The sequence below is a fragment of the Numida meleagris genome, chromosome 1, assembly GCF_002078875.1.
Source record: "Numida meleagris isolate 19003 breed g44 Domestic line chromosome 1, NumMel1.0, whole genome shotgun sequence".
Classification (NCBI taxonomy): Eukaryota; Metazoa; Chordata; class Aves; order Galliformes; family Numididae; genus Numida; species Numida meleagris.
In genome coordinates, this window is record NC_034409.1 from 107,029,872 (window position 1) to 107,042,845 (window position 12,974).

Genomic DNA, 12,974 nt, shown 5'->3' on the forward strand with positions numbered 1-12,974 from the left:
GAGATTCCTCAGTACAAGAAAGACATGAACTTACAAAAGGAGCAAGTTAGTACAGGCTATTGAGATGAGTAGGTACTAAAGCACAGGGACACAGCACAGGAGATACAGAAGGAACTGGGACTGTTCAGCCTTGTCAAGAGGCATGTAATGCACCTAGTAGCCTACATTTGGCACAAGGTTAAATCAAAACCTAATTACATTAGAATTATTCTGTGAATTATATTACACCTGTAACACAGACATTTTGTTTGAAGTTTGATGTCAGAGAACATAATTTCAAAATTAGTCATAAGGAAGAGAATATCTTCTTCCCATCTGCCTGGTTTTCTTAGGAATTACCATAACATGATAAAGGATATTATCAGTTACAAATAGAGATGAAAATTCTGAGCTGAAGGTGCCCTTCGATGCCTCACAATATGAATAAGCCCAAACTTTTCACAGGAACATTTCCTTTGGGCTGTTGAGCTACTAGATTGCTGTTATTTTATAATCTTATAATTCGTAGTTGCACAACTCTGTTCCTCTCTGGCATGCAGCCAGGAGACTGTGCCTATCACATGCTAGGCTGTGGGACTCATAAAGTTCAAGTTATGCAGAACAACTTTTACGTACAGTACGCACTTTAAACAAAGGGCTCAAGGAAATAGTCACCAGGAGGAATAAATGTATTCAAGTGGACTACACAAATATAAGCGGAAAACACAAGGCTGTATATTTGGAGAAGTCTCTAGGTGTGTGTGTGCGCAAAGGTTTCCTTCACAGTGGAGAGAGGGATTGAAGTCTTGTAATCTGTCAACATTCCAGCTTCTGCCCCATCTCACTGACTGGGGGCACCCACTTGCCAGATCTGATGACCTGCAAGGGTGCTGTCTGGCCCGCAGACTACAGGCTGAGTGTACAAGACTGGCAAGGGATGGTCCCTGGGCACCTCTGTGCTTGGGTATAACCAAGGGCTCCAGTTAACACAGCTGGGCACTGGGGGTAGCGGGCAGCTGAAAGGGTCTGGGGGTGGGCCTCAGTGGTATTAAACATTTAGATTTGAGTACTGTGGCTCTATAAGGAGACTTGACCCTGTTTTTTCTTGCCTTCCTCTTCTCAGCTGTTAAACGGGAGCGGAGATTAACTGACTGTCCAGTTTTGTGTGAATAAATGCAATGGACAGGAAAGGCATATTAAGTTTTGTACAAATAGGGAACAGCTAAGTCTTGTAGCAAAAGAAGAAACATAGGGAGCGAGGAAGTTTGACTTCACTTGGCCTAACAATGTACACAACCAGCACTATGTACATGTTAGACAAGCATGTGTGGTACTGTTTGCATGGCTCTAACATGGCCAATCTGCCAACAAGCAGTTACTGATCAACAGAATGTATATTGGCACCTCTCATCACAGAAATACTGTGCAGGCAATGCTCTATGTCAAGCGAACGTGATATCCATCTAGCATTGCTTTTCCCTCAATTCCAATCTAAACCAGTGTGTGAGAGAATAAGTAAAAAAGCTTACTGACATCTTGTTATAATTTATCATGTGCGTTTGTACTGTTGGCACTAGGCTTTTTGGATCTGCTCCATATTTCTCCTTTTCCTCATGCATTGTTCAATTTTCTGGTCACAACTGCCACAACAAGTAGCATAGTTAATAAACTTTGAAGTAAAAGAATGAGTAAAACCTGCTGTCTTAAACTGCAAGTTAGCTACAGAAATAACTGTAAATATTATATATAAAAATATAACAGTACATAAATATTATGGAAAAATAGCTATAAAAATTCATAATACGATTCTTTTCCTTAGTCCTGCCCAGATGGGTGTGGAGCCATACCCATGCATTTTGGAGACATAACCATGTTGGGGCCTATGTTTTCCCTCTTCTGTGATCCTGAAGAGCTTCTGCAGGTAAGAGAAGCACCTGGATTTTCCCCCTAGTTAATGGTTAATGGAATTAAATCCTAGCTGAGGTGATAAATTCTGCTTCCTCTTTCAACATATGCAGCCTCATTCCTCAACCTTCTTACCATTCCAAGAAGCGACAATCAGAGAAGAGGGTTAACTGGGGATTTGCATTTCTCCACTTCCCCTGCCCTTCACACACACCACCTTGCACCTGCATTTGAGATTTCAAAAGATCTGAACAAAAGGCAGGGTCTTCAGTGGGAACAATGGAGGTGCTGCGTGCATAAATAACAGCACATAGCCTTGTGTTGTTTCTGTTGCCGGTTTTGTGCTTTTTCTAGCTGTCGGCTTAGTTTGTTGGCACACTGAGTGAGCAGGATTGCATTTTAGGGAAGAGAATCCCACCTTTGAAATCAGCAAATCTCGGGGAGCTTTCTACACAGCCAATCAGTCTGATTTCTTTCTGTGACTGGGGAACAGGCTCTGTGGAAAGCAGGTAGACAGATGGACAGACAGGGGCAGGACGTGGTTCCAGATACAGATGCCTAAATTTAGGTTCTTATAGTGGAGATGACTTCATGTGAGCTAAGTTTCTATGTTAGCATGAGATCAACTGCCCTCCAGCCACTGCTCATTGTTTGCTAAGCAAGGGTTTCAAAATCAGTATTGAATGCTATCGTTTTTTAAATTTTTTTTTTTTTTTAAGAGTAATATCTTGGTTTAGGGTTACAGAGACACAGTATTGTTATTTGTGACAATCTAATGGTGGCAAATTTTATACAAAAGACTTCTAGGGCTACATGAGACCAAAAGCTGAGCAGCAGACATCCATGACATAACTTCATGAAAAAGATAAACCACATACTAAAAGTATAAATGAGAAGATTATCTGCAGTTAGGGGAAGGAATCCCTCCTCCCTGCTCTAATATTGGCAAAGCTGGAGTATCCTCAGCACATCAGGAACTGATCTGGCTCATTTAAAGAAAGGCCAGAGGAGAGCAGTGAGAAGGATCACCAGTGTAACCTCCTTCCTATGACTTTCAGGTAAATACCATGCAGTCTAGCATTGTTTAGCCTAAAGCTGATGAAGTTGAATGGAATGAAGTGGAATGTAAATTCCACTGATGCACAGAAGCTGGAAGGCATGCTCTCCACACCAATCAACTCTCAGAATACAGCAGAAGTTGTAGGACAGTGACTTAAAGAAACAATGTCAGAGTAGAACAGGAAGAGCCTAGTCTGGTTTTACACACACCAATTATTGGTGGCTAATCCATCTCTCCAGACATACATCTAATTGGAATGACCTAAGTACACCTGATGCTGATTTCGGACAAGAGTTTAGTTTCTCAGATGCAAAAGCAATTTCACAGACTGAACGTCACTGAATTTGTTTGAGGTAACTTCCCCAGAAGTTCTACCAACCACTTCTGAGTCACATACATGCATGTATTTTCAGTATCACTTCAGGGCTTTGCACCTGAAACAGGTGCGTTTCTATTTGTCTGATGTACATTTCCAGCCAGCAGCTGGGAGACTGAAGAGGATTCAATCCACAATTGTTCTTCTGAAAGCACGCAAACTGAATAAATGTTTATAACCCTAAATGGTGTCACGGCAGCAGATGAATGGCAGCAGAACAATGGGCACCGCTGCACTCTTCAGGCTGCAGCCAAGTTCCCTAGCAACTACGGAAGAGCTGTGCAGCCCGTGGAGGTACTGTGAGTGCCAGCAGGCCGTTATCTGAGAAATGACTGAGAAATGATCTTAGTGCCGTATTTCATTGAGGAGATACCATTAATCAATTGCCTGTTTGTAATTCACAGATACCACCTTCTCCTTTTGGGTAAACTACTAGTTAAGAATTCCTCTGGGTAGTAATTTCATTGTTATTTAATTTCATATGTGTTAGTTTTAATTACACACATTTAAAGTTTGAGTTCCAAGGGAATAGCACTAGGTAGCTGCTATGCTGTAAGAAAAGCACACTGAGCTGAAGTTTGATGTTAGCTAAACTGATCTAATGGCTGCTATAAACTTAAGCACCAATTGCTTCCTTGGTTTAGGACTGATTTTTGAAATGCATAGATAGGTATAAGGCAAAAGGAAGAAAGAAGAGCAGCAAAGGCCTTATCTAAGAGACAGTGTTATTTATTAAATTAGTTAATCATACATTACTATCCTAATTAATAATTACTGGTACAAGGAATGCCACAGATTAGGCTACACTGATACCAAGCACTCCAAACAGACGATGGAAAACTGTTCTCCGCTCTTCCTGTGTATCTGACCGCAACAGAGAGCAGGTCACCCCATCTTCTGTAACACTGTGCTCTCTGCTGCTCTGTTATTCATCAGGGGAGGGGCAGCTGGGGGTTAGGGAAAGGTTCTGCACCAGAGGGCGGTGGGCATAGAACAGGCTGCCCAGGGCAGTGGGCATAGCCCCGAGTGCCAGAGTTCAAGGAGCATTTCAACAACGCTCTCAGACACAGGGTCTGATTTTGGGTAGTGCAGTGCAAAGCCTGGAGTTGGACTCAATGATCCTTGTGGGTCCCTTCCAGCTCAGGATATTCTATGTTTCTATAATTCTACAAACCTAGGCAAGTTTCCTTACCATTTTGTAAAACGAAGTTTTTCCTGCCCAACACTTAAGTACGCTGTAGGGGATTGTGAATTGTTCTTTACACACATCTGGAAGTAGATGGCCAAACATTACTCCAATGTAGTAGCTGAGTTTCAACACCCAGCTTCATACAGAATTGCCTAAACCAGCTGCTTCTCTGAAAACCTGTAACTGATCAAGATATCTGGCAGTGATTTCAGTCAGTTACTGAAGTGAGCTTCAGGCCCTCTACGCACAGATACGTGATGATTCAGATTGCGGCCTCCTCTCCAGTTTATAGTAAAGCCCTGAAATTCAGCTTCAGCCTATACACTCTCGGTCATCCATGCAATCCTTGTTCAGCCATGGCCTCTGCTAATCCAACCCATAGTCTGCTGCACGACGTGCTAGGTGCATTTGAGCATTCTCCTTATTTTGTATTCCAGTTACCTACTTTTTTTTTTTGGGGGGGGGGGGGAGAGGGAAGGGGGGAGTGTCAGGGTGGTGGAATGCCTTAGTATTTTTTCATTCTTTATACATTGGGAGCCACTTGATAATCAGCCTTTCAGAATTAAAGATCTCCAGCCTGAATTAACCTGGGAAAGAAGAATGTTCCCCATGCAATTGGTTGCAACGTTTATATTACCACTAATGGGAATTCTGCAGCTCCTCAGCTTACTGTGCTGAAAATTAATGCAAAGTCATAAACAGACTTGTTTTTTTTCCAAAAAGAAATGCCCTTGGATATTTATGCAACTTTACTTCTACCCTGACAAACACTGCTTTCACTTGGATTTGACTGGGAGGCTTTCCATTGACCCACTGCCTCCCTTCTCCAGGTAACCTCACAGCATATTTTTAGATTTGTCATATGCTACAGACTGGCAACTACCTCTGTACTGAGAGAAGAATTGTTATCTTTATTTGTGACAAAGGTAAAAATTACAAAGAAATTACCATGGTATGGTAGGTCTAAGGATTTATGGCCACTGATCTGGGAGAAGTAAGGGAAAGAGGCTAGAGACTCAGATAGAAGAGTGATGTATGCACAAAGTAACACTAATACCAAATCAATCCCATTTGAAAGTTCAGGATTAAAAAGAAGTGTGAGATTCTTAGGCTACAGCATCATGTTGCCTTTGGTAGGGAAATTTGCTTTAGAAACTCTTCCTGCCCTTGGTTGCCCTCTTCCTGGCCACAGAGCTTACTGCTTCCCCTGTAGAAATGGCCCTGCTGTAAACCAGATCTCTGAAATGATCTGGCATAAATCCTTCACTTTTTGTTGTTGTTTTGTGTTTTTTTTGGTCAGTCTAGATCATTTTATAATGCAAACCTGATACATAAGTACTGGGAGGACCAGCAGTGAATATAGCAGTGGGAACCAACACGTTTTCTAACAGCGCCCTCATCTGACTGAAATCTGATTTGCGTTAAACTCTTTGCCTCAATTAAATAACCCATGTCCCACGTATTTCTATTCCACAGATACTGTAAGGTGAGTAGGAGAGGATGAGGAACTGGAAATAAAGAAACATGAAACGTCAGAGATGGTAGAGGGGCAAGGAATATGTTTTTCTTCTGAAGGGTAGGAGAATGTTTAAAGGGAGTAAAGTTACATGTAAGGTGGTTGTGCAGAGGAGCATCAGGTGAATTAAAAGGGAGACGTGTTAAAGGGGACAGAAACCATCCACAAAAAAAAGGGTAGCTATGAGCCAATTTAAAGAAGAAGGAAAGCTATCACAAGAAACTTCAATGGCTTTACACTGAACAAGTCTAGAACAGAGGAATTAAGTCATTAGCCATAGCAAGGCTTCTCAAATAGGAGGGCTATTTGGCCTATCAGTACTGAAAGCCTACAGACCTTACCAAGCATAAATGTAGCAATCAGAAAGATCAGCACAATGGAAAAGGTGTTACAAACAGACGTGGAAGGTCTGGCACGATAGAAAGGTCCTACAAAGGAAGGGAAGTAGATCACTCACCTGTATCAGAAGATTCTAGGTTCACAGGGAAAAGCCTACACCAAGGAGGGATCTCCAAAAAGAGAAACTTCCTCCATGGCAGTCAGCCCTTAAATGAGGCTGATTGCCTTCACCTGTGCTCCAAGGGCTGACTGGGTCTTTCCTCCAGGTGCTCAATCAGTGGTTCAGGCCGTGACTCAGCAGATCCCATACACATAAGTAACCTCATACTTTAGCTAGACAAAAAAAAAATCAGTGAAAGTGAATAAAGTTTTATTGACCAGTGCAGTGATTTGGAGCCTGTTACTTTAGGATGTCACCTCTCATTGTCTCTCATTTTGGACAGTGTTTCACCACAGCTGGAAGAATCCATAGCTCTTCAAATTTAGAAGGTTTGCTTGGAAGCAGGGAGGCAGCTGGCGGTACCGCATCACAGTAGTCACTTGCTACAAAAACCTGTTAGCTGCTGTCTTCTCTTTCTGCACAAGCTGTCACATTTATTGTTGCACCACCAGAGATCTTGCACAGTAGCAGTGGAGTTGGGGGCAGGCTGTATCTTCCCATGCTAATCTGGTTAACCATGAAAGTTGTCGGGACTTGTTCACACCCAGCAAAAGACCCATCCTGGTCACTATAAAAGAACAAAATTGCCATGCAGCAAGAATCCCCCCCCCCCCCCAAGTTTGTGGCTTGCCCTAAAATGCAGCTGAAAGCACTCTTTTGTGCAGAGCCCAGCCCCTAAATCTTCATCACATGGGAAAGTTCCCTGCAGCTGTGATTTTTACAGGCTTCCCTGTTGCTTCACATGTCCTTTTCAACACTTGCAGAACCAGCATAAGCTGTTGTCTCAGATCGCGCACACACACACGGTTTTACAAAAGGCAGAGCATCTGTTCAAACAATAAACTTTTTGAAGAACCGCAGAAACACAGAATGGCTCATGTTAAAAGAGACTTTAAAGGTCATCTAGCTCCAACCCACCAGCTCAGGCTGCCCAAGGCCCCATCCAACCTGGCCTTGAGCACCTCCAGGGATGGGGCACTACAGCTTCTCTGGGCAGCCTGTGCCAGCGCCTCACCGCCCTCTGAGTAAAAAGTTTCCCCCTAATATCCCACCTAAATCTCCCCCCTTTTAGTTTAAAGCCATTCTCCCTTGTCCTAACACTATGAAACCATGTAAAAAGTTGGTCTCCTTTCCGCTTATGAACTTCTTTTAAGTACAAGAAGGCCGAGATCACGTCTCCCCAGAGCCCTCTCTTCTCCAGGCTGAACAAGCCCAGCTCCCTCAGCCTGCCTTCACAGGAGAGGTCCTCCAGCCCTCTGGACTCACTCCAACAGCTCCACACCCCTGCTGTGCTGGAGACCCCAGGCCTGGACGCAGTACTCCAGGTGGAGCCACACTTAGGCAGAACAAAGAGGGACAATCACCTCCCTCGCCCAGCTGGCCACCCTTCTTCTGCTGCAGCCCAGGGCACAGCGAGGTACCCAGTCCCTGTGAGCTGCCTCGACCACCCCCGCCACCTGGGCTGGGCAGCCGCAATCCCTCGCTCTGCTCCGGGCCCTTCCCGAGGTGCCACCTGCGCCCATCCGGGCCCGGCGCGGTGCGGCCGGCAGGGGGCGCCGCCGTCCCGCCTGTAGAACGGACGCAGAGCCTGGAGAGCAGCACAGCGCTCCCCCAGGGCCCCGGGCAGGGGGCGGGCGCTCGCGGCTCTCTTTCGCGGCTGCCCCCTGCGGCAGAAGCCAACAGGACCGTGTGGATGTGGCACGGCGGGACACGGTCAGTGGGCATGGTGAGGATGCGCTGACGGTTGGACTAGGTGATCTTAGAGGTCTTTTCCAACCTTAATGATTCTATGATTCTGTATTTGAGAAGATAAAAGCGTTCGCAACAAGGATTGTGGGATTGCGGATTTTGCCTGTTTTCTATGTACCTTTGTCATTAAATGCCTGGCATTCACATATTAGTATGTGCCTGCCTTAGAAGGAAGTGGAACACTGAAAGCAGATCTTCCCCTCCCCAAATAAGTACAACACTGCATATCACAGTGTTGTAACACTGTCAGGAAGCTCCTGGATGAAAATTCACCTCAGTCCAGTCTCATTTTGAGAGCCTAATTCTGATCTGTCCAGCTTTGTGTTTGCTTGCTCTTATACTACGCATTGGAGTTATGCACTGCATTGTTATGGGACTGAAGGAGTTCAGGTTTTAAGGCAGTTTTCAAATCACAGAATCACAGAAGGGTTTGGGTTGGAAGGGAGCTCAAAGCCCACCCAGCCCCAACCCCTGCCACGGGCAGGGCTGCCCCCCACCAGCTCAGGCTGCCCAAGGCCCCATCCAACCTGGCCTTGAGCGCCTCCAGGGATGGGGCACCACAGCTTCTCTGGGCAGCCTGTGCCAGCACCTCACTGCCCCCTCAGCAAAAAATTTCCCCCAACATCTAATCTAAATGTGGCACTTCAGAGGATTGTAAATAAATACTTAAATAAATCAAATTCCAAACTCATTAATGGCCACTCAGCTATGTCTAGACCAGTCTGTGGCCTTTCTCTCTCCACCTAGTCCTGTTTGTCCACTTTCTCACCTGGGATATTGCTGCCTGAATTCTTAGCTGTGATCTGCAGGTCCTCTCTGGACAGTATGTCTCTGCAGTGATTGTTTATATGGTGTCCTCTATAGTTGTGTTCTCTCCTAAAGGTTCATGGTGTAGTAATAAATAAATTCTTTGAAAGCCTTCGTCAGAGGTCATGGGAGCAAAGACACATGCAAGGAATTGATGATACTTCAGCATTTTGCTAGTAAAGACACGAGCTGTCCTGTAGGAACAGGAAAGCTATTGTTGGACTGAATCTGGCTGTCTTCCTCTGGTGCCAGCTCTCCACAAAGCATGCATTTTGTGTCTATAATGCTATTCAGCTTAGCAAAAGGTACAGCCTGGGACCAATCAGAGAACATAATTAAAGAATGCTCGGCTTCCCTCCCTCATATAAAGGTCGTGTATTTGTATTCCAGTTAAGTCAGCCTGCAGTGTTTGTAAAGTGTCTGATGTTCTCTTATTGCTGTGCAAACAATAGCAAAACCAAAACAGAATTAAATTTCAATTAATCTGAGACATTCGTAACAGGCATTAGAACAATGAACATGTTTTATTATTAACCTTCCTCCTTCATATGAGATTTTGACCTCTTTATACTAATCTGATTTTATTTGTCAAATTAACTGTAAAATTCAGTATTAGTAGTCCCAGACAATGACTCAAGCTTCATCACCTCCTGTTCCCTCTTTGTGGGAAAAAGAAGTTAATAATTACTTTTAAAAATAATAATAACCTTGGAATAAAGTTTCATTTCTTATTTCTGAACAACAATATCTTTTTTTTTTTTGTTTCTGTTTTTTAACCTTTAGAATATATTTTCCTTTTCAAACTTTTTCTGAGCATTTCTGAGGTCTGGAAACTTTTTTTTTTTTTTTTTTTAAATGAAACCTGAGATTCCTGAATAATTACTTGCCTTTGGGAGTTGAGATTTTAATTAAAAAAGAAAAAAAAAAGTGGGACAGTTGTGATAAAATCACAAGAATTGGCAATATATTTAAATGTCTAAGCCAGGTAGGGAAGCATTGCAAAGGAGAAGAAAATTGCCTGACTGTAAGGAGACTTTCTTGATGATGAAACCTGGTGGGGCTATGGCCAGCTACGGTGCTTGTAAGACTTACAGAGCAAGTGCAGGAAAGTGAGATCTTCAGCCATGAAGTCTGCCTTGTATCATGTTCTTTATTAGGATAAACCACTCCTCCCAGTAGCTCCTTATCTATTGATAATCTTGCCGTATCGCAGGCCACATCTGAAGTGCATGCACATTTTAGGGCAAGGGTAGTGCTGGCTAGGACTCTGCCCAGTGCCAAGTAGATATAAGAGGCTCGGGGCTGACTGTTTATTGGGCTGTACTGTTTATATAGTAATTCTTGGATTGCTCAGAACAAGGGACAGATCAAGGCTTAATCCCTTTCCCGGACAACCCTATTACCTAACACCAAGAGTGGTAGAAAAGTCCTAATCTTCAGAGGGAGAGGGACAGTAAAAGTTCCTCTATCAGAGATTGTTAAGATAGCCCAGAACAAAGCCTTAGAGAGCTATTGGCTGCACTGACTCTGAAAAGGAGATAACCCAGCAGATGTCTGGGTTTGCATTGTAGTGTAATTACAGGTGAGCTTTAAAGTCATTGGGAATCAGCTGACTGTTCTGGGAAGAACAGCAGTGGTATGTTGCTGCTGTGCCTGTTTCAGCACAAAAGCACACATCTCATGAACAGGCACGTCTTGCAAAGAAACAGCATTGTGCTGGTGTTCACAGTGCTCAGCAGTGCTGAGAGGTTTTAATTCATGCTCTCATTAGATCATTTTACCTCTGCTTTTCCTTCCAAAGCTGTGAGTTTCACAGTTTGTTTTTCTAAAGGGACGACCAGAGTGTATGATTTTCCTAGCACAAACTGCACACTCAATAACATGATATGAATCTCTCAATAGGGATTAAAAAATTGGGGTAACAGCAGAGCTTGTATTCCACTCTTATCAGTACCTGATAATGGAAATTCTTTCAGTAAGACAGTGCCAAACACAGCGTGGGCAGATAGGAAATCTCCTGGTTCAGAAAGGCTGACCCAGCACCCAAGTGAATGGAAAATACGTCATCCTTCAACTCCCCGAAGGAGCAGTGTCCTTATCTAGTGCTTGCCTTGTAATCAGGGACATGACCCCACTTTTTAGCCATAGAGCTTCAGTGTGCAAGCCATTACAGTGCCTCATCCATTCTCCTCATTCTCTTCCTCATACTGCTGGCTTCATGATGGCTCCTGGACTCTCCCTGTACTCAGCACTTACCTCAAAATAAAGGCAATTTGATTTCACGCAAAAATGAATTCTCCTGCACACTGGAGTGAATTCACCAAGACAGAAATTAAATCATGGTCCAGCTACTGGCTTCCCTTGATTTTTATGCTAGAAGGTTCTAAATTATCCCAGGCTTTCTACTGTGAATTCTTTATTAGAGTATATGAGGTCCGTTTCTTCTTCCCTCCTCTATCCTGGCTGCTCTGATGCATTTCAGACTGATGCATACTTCTTAGGGGGCTGGGGAGGTTCTGGCTTTGTATTGCCACTGGAGATAAGGGAGGAGAAATCACCTTCCCCAGTCAATCTACTCTTAAACTGAAGTGTGTTTCAGAAATATGTTTAGGTTTGATTGGGAGGGGTGGGAAGAAGTTCTCCTGTCTCTATTTGCCTCTATTTTACTTTGAAGCCACATCTTTGTTGCCTGGCTTTTCCTGCCTCTCAGACATGGGAACCAGCAGAGAGAATATGATGAAACAGGTATTTAAGGCAATTAAGGGGCAGGCTGGAGCACAGGCTGAGTTATCAATCATTGCATGATCTATCTGGCGAGGTGAAAGAACAGTGTGGGTACTCAGAACACAGCCACCAGGTATTGAAGAGGGGAGGTCTGGGGTGTCTGGGATTTTTTTTTTTTAATTAAACCTGCAGTGAAATAGATAAAGTTTGTTAGTTTAGCTGCTCGTGTCTGATGGTTTAAATCGATATTCTGAGAGAGCCAAGAACAGGAAATCACTTTTCCAGAACACAGATCTAATGAAAGCTCTGTTTCAGGACTGAAGCAGGAAAGACTGGGAATCCTGAAGTGAAACTCAGCATTTAACTTTGGCTTTTCGACTTCTAGCTGCAGTAATCTCAAACAAAAATGCTCACCTCAAAGAAGTCCACGGAGCTTCAGCCCACAAAAAAAAAAAAAAAAAAAAAAATCTGTCAAGGATCAGATTACATCCTAAAATGTCCTTAGTTTGTTATTCCCGTCTCGGTAGAAACTCTGAACAGGTGTCATCTGTAAAATCCCACCCAACTGCATCTGCAACTGCATCTCCATCAGTAACCTACCTGAACTCAGTATTTCTGTGATTCAACAATAAAAGACTTTTTTTCAGGTTTTGTTTTGTCTTGTTTTACTGTTGACAGAACAATATTCTACTCATTACAAGTGGATAAAAATTAAAAGTATTGCCCACCCACAATTTTAATTACTGGTTCCCATCTTGTGGTTTGGAGCTCCACTGCTAGTTTGAGGCCATGGTGCCCTTCTAACCAGTCGTGCTGATGAGCTTGCTAGTCCTGATTGACTCTACTGATGGGCTTAGGTCCATGAAACACTTTCAAAATGTAACAGTGGCCAGTTGACCTAAAACTCTGAGAAACAGCAGTCTCAGCAAAGAACGTGGAAAGGAAACAGGAAGAGTGTGTGATGGAATGACCGAGGTTAGCAAACATTTGGGAAGATACTCTGGGATTTTTCTATAGAAGCAGTGACTGATTTTTTTAAAATGTGTATAGGGATTTTTTGTTATTGTTTTTTTTTGTTTGTTTTTAAAAGGCTTAATGGTGGTAATGGTTATTAATAAATCAGTCTCTGATAGAAATGAGTTTTTGTGGCGTTGATGTTTACCAAAACCC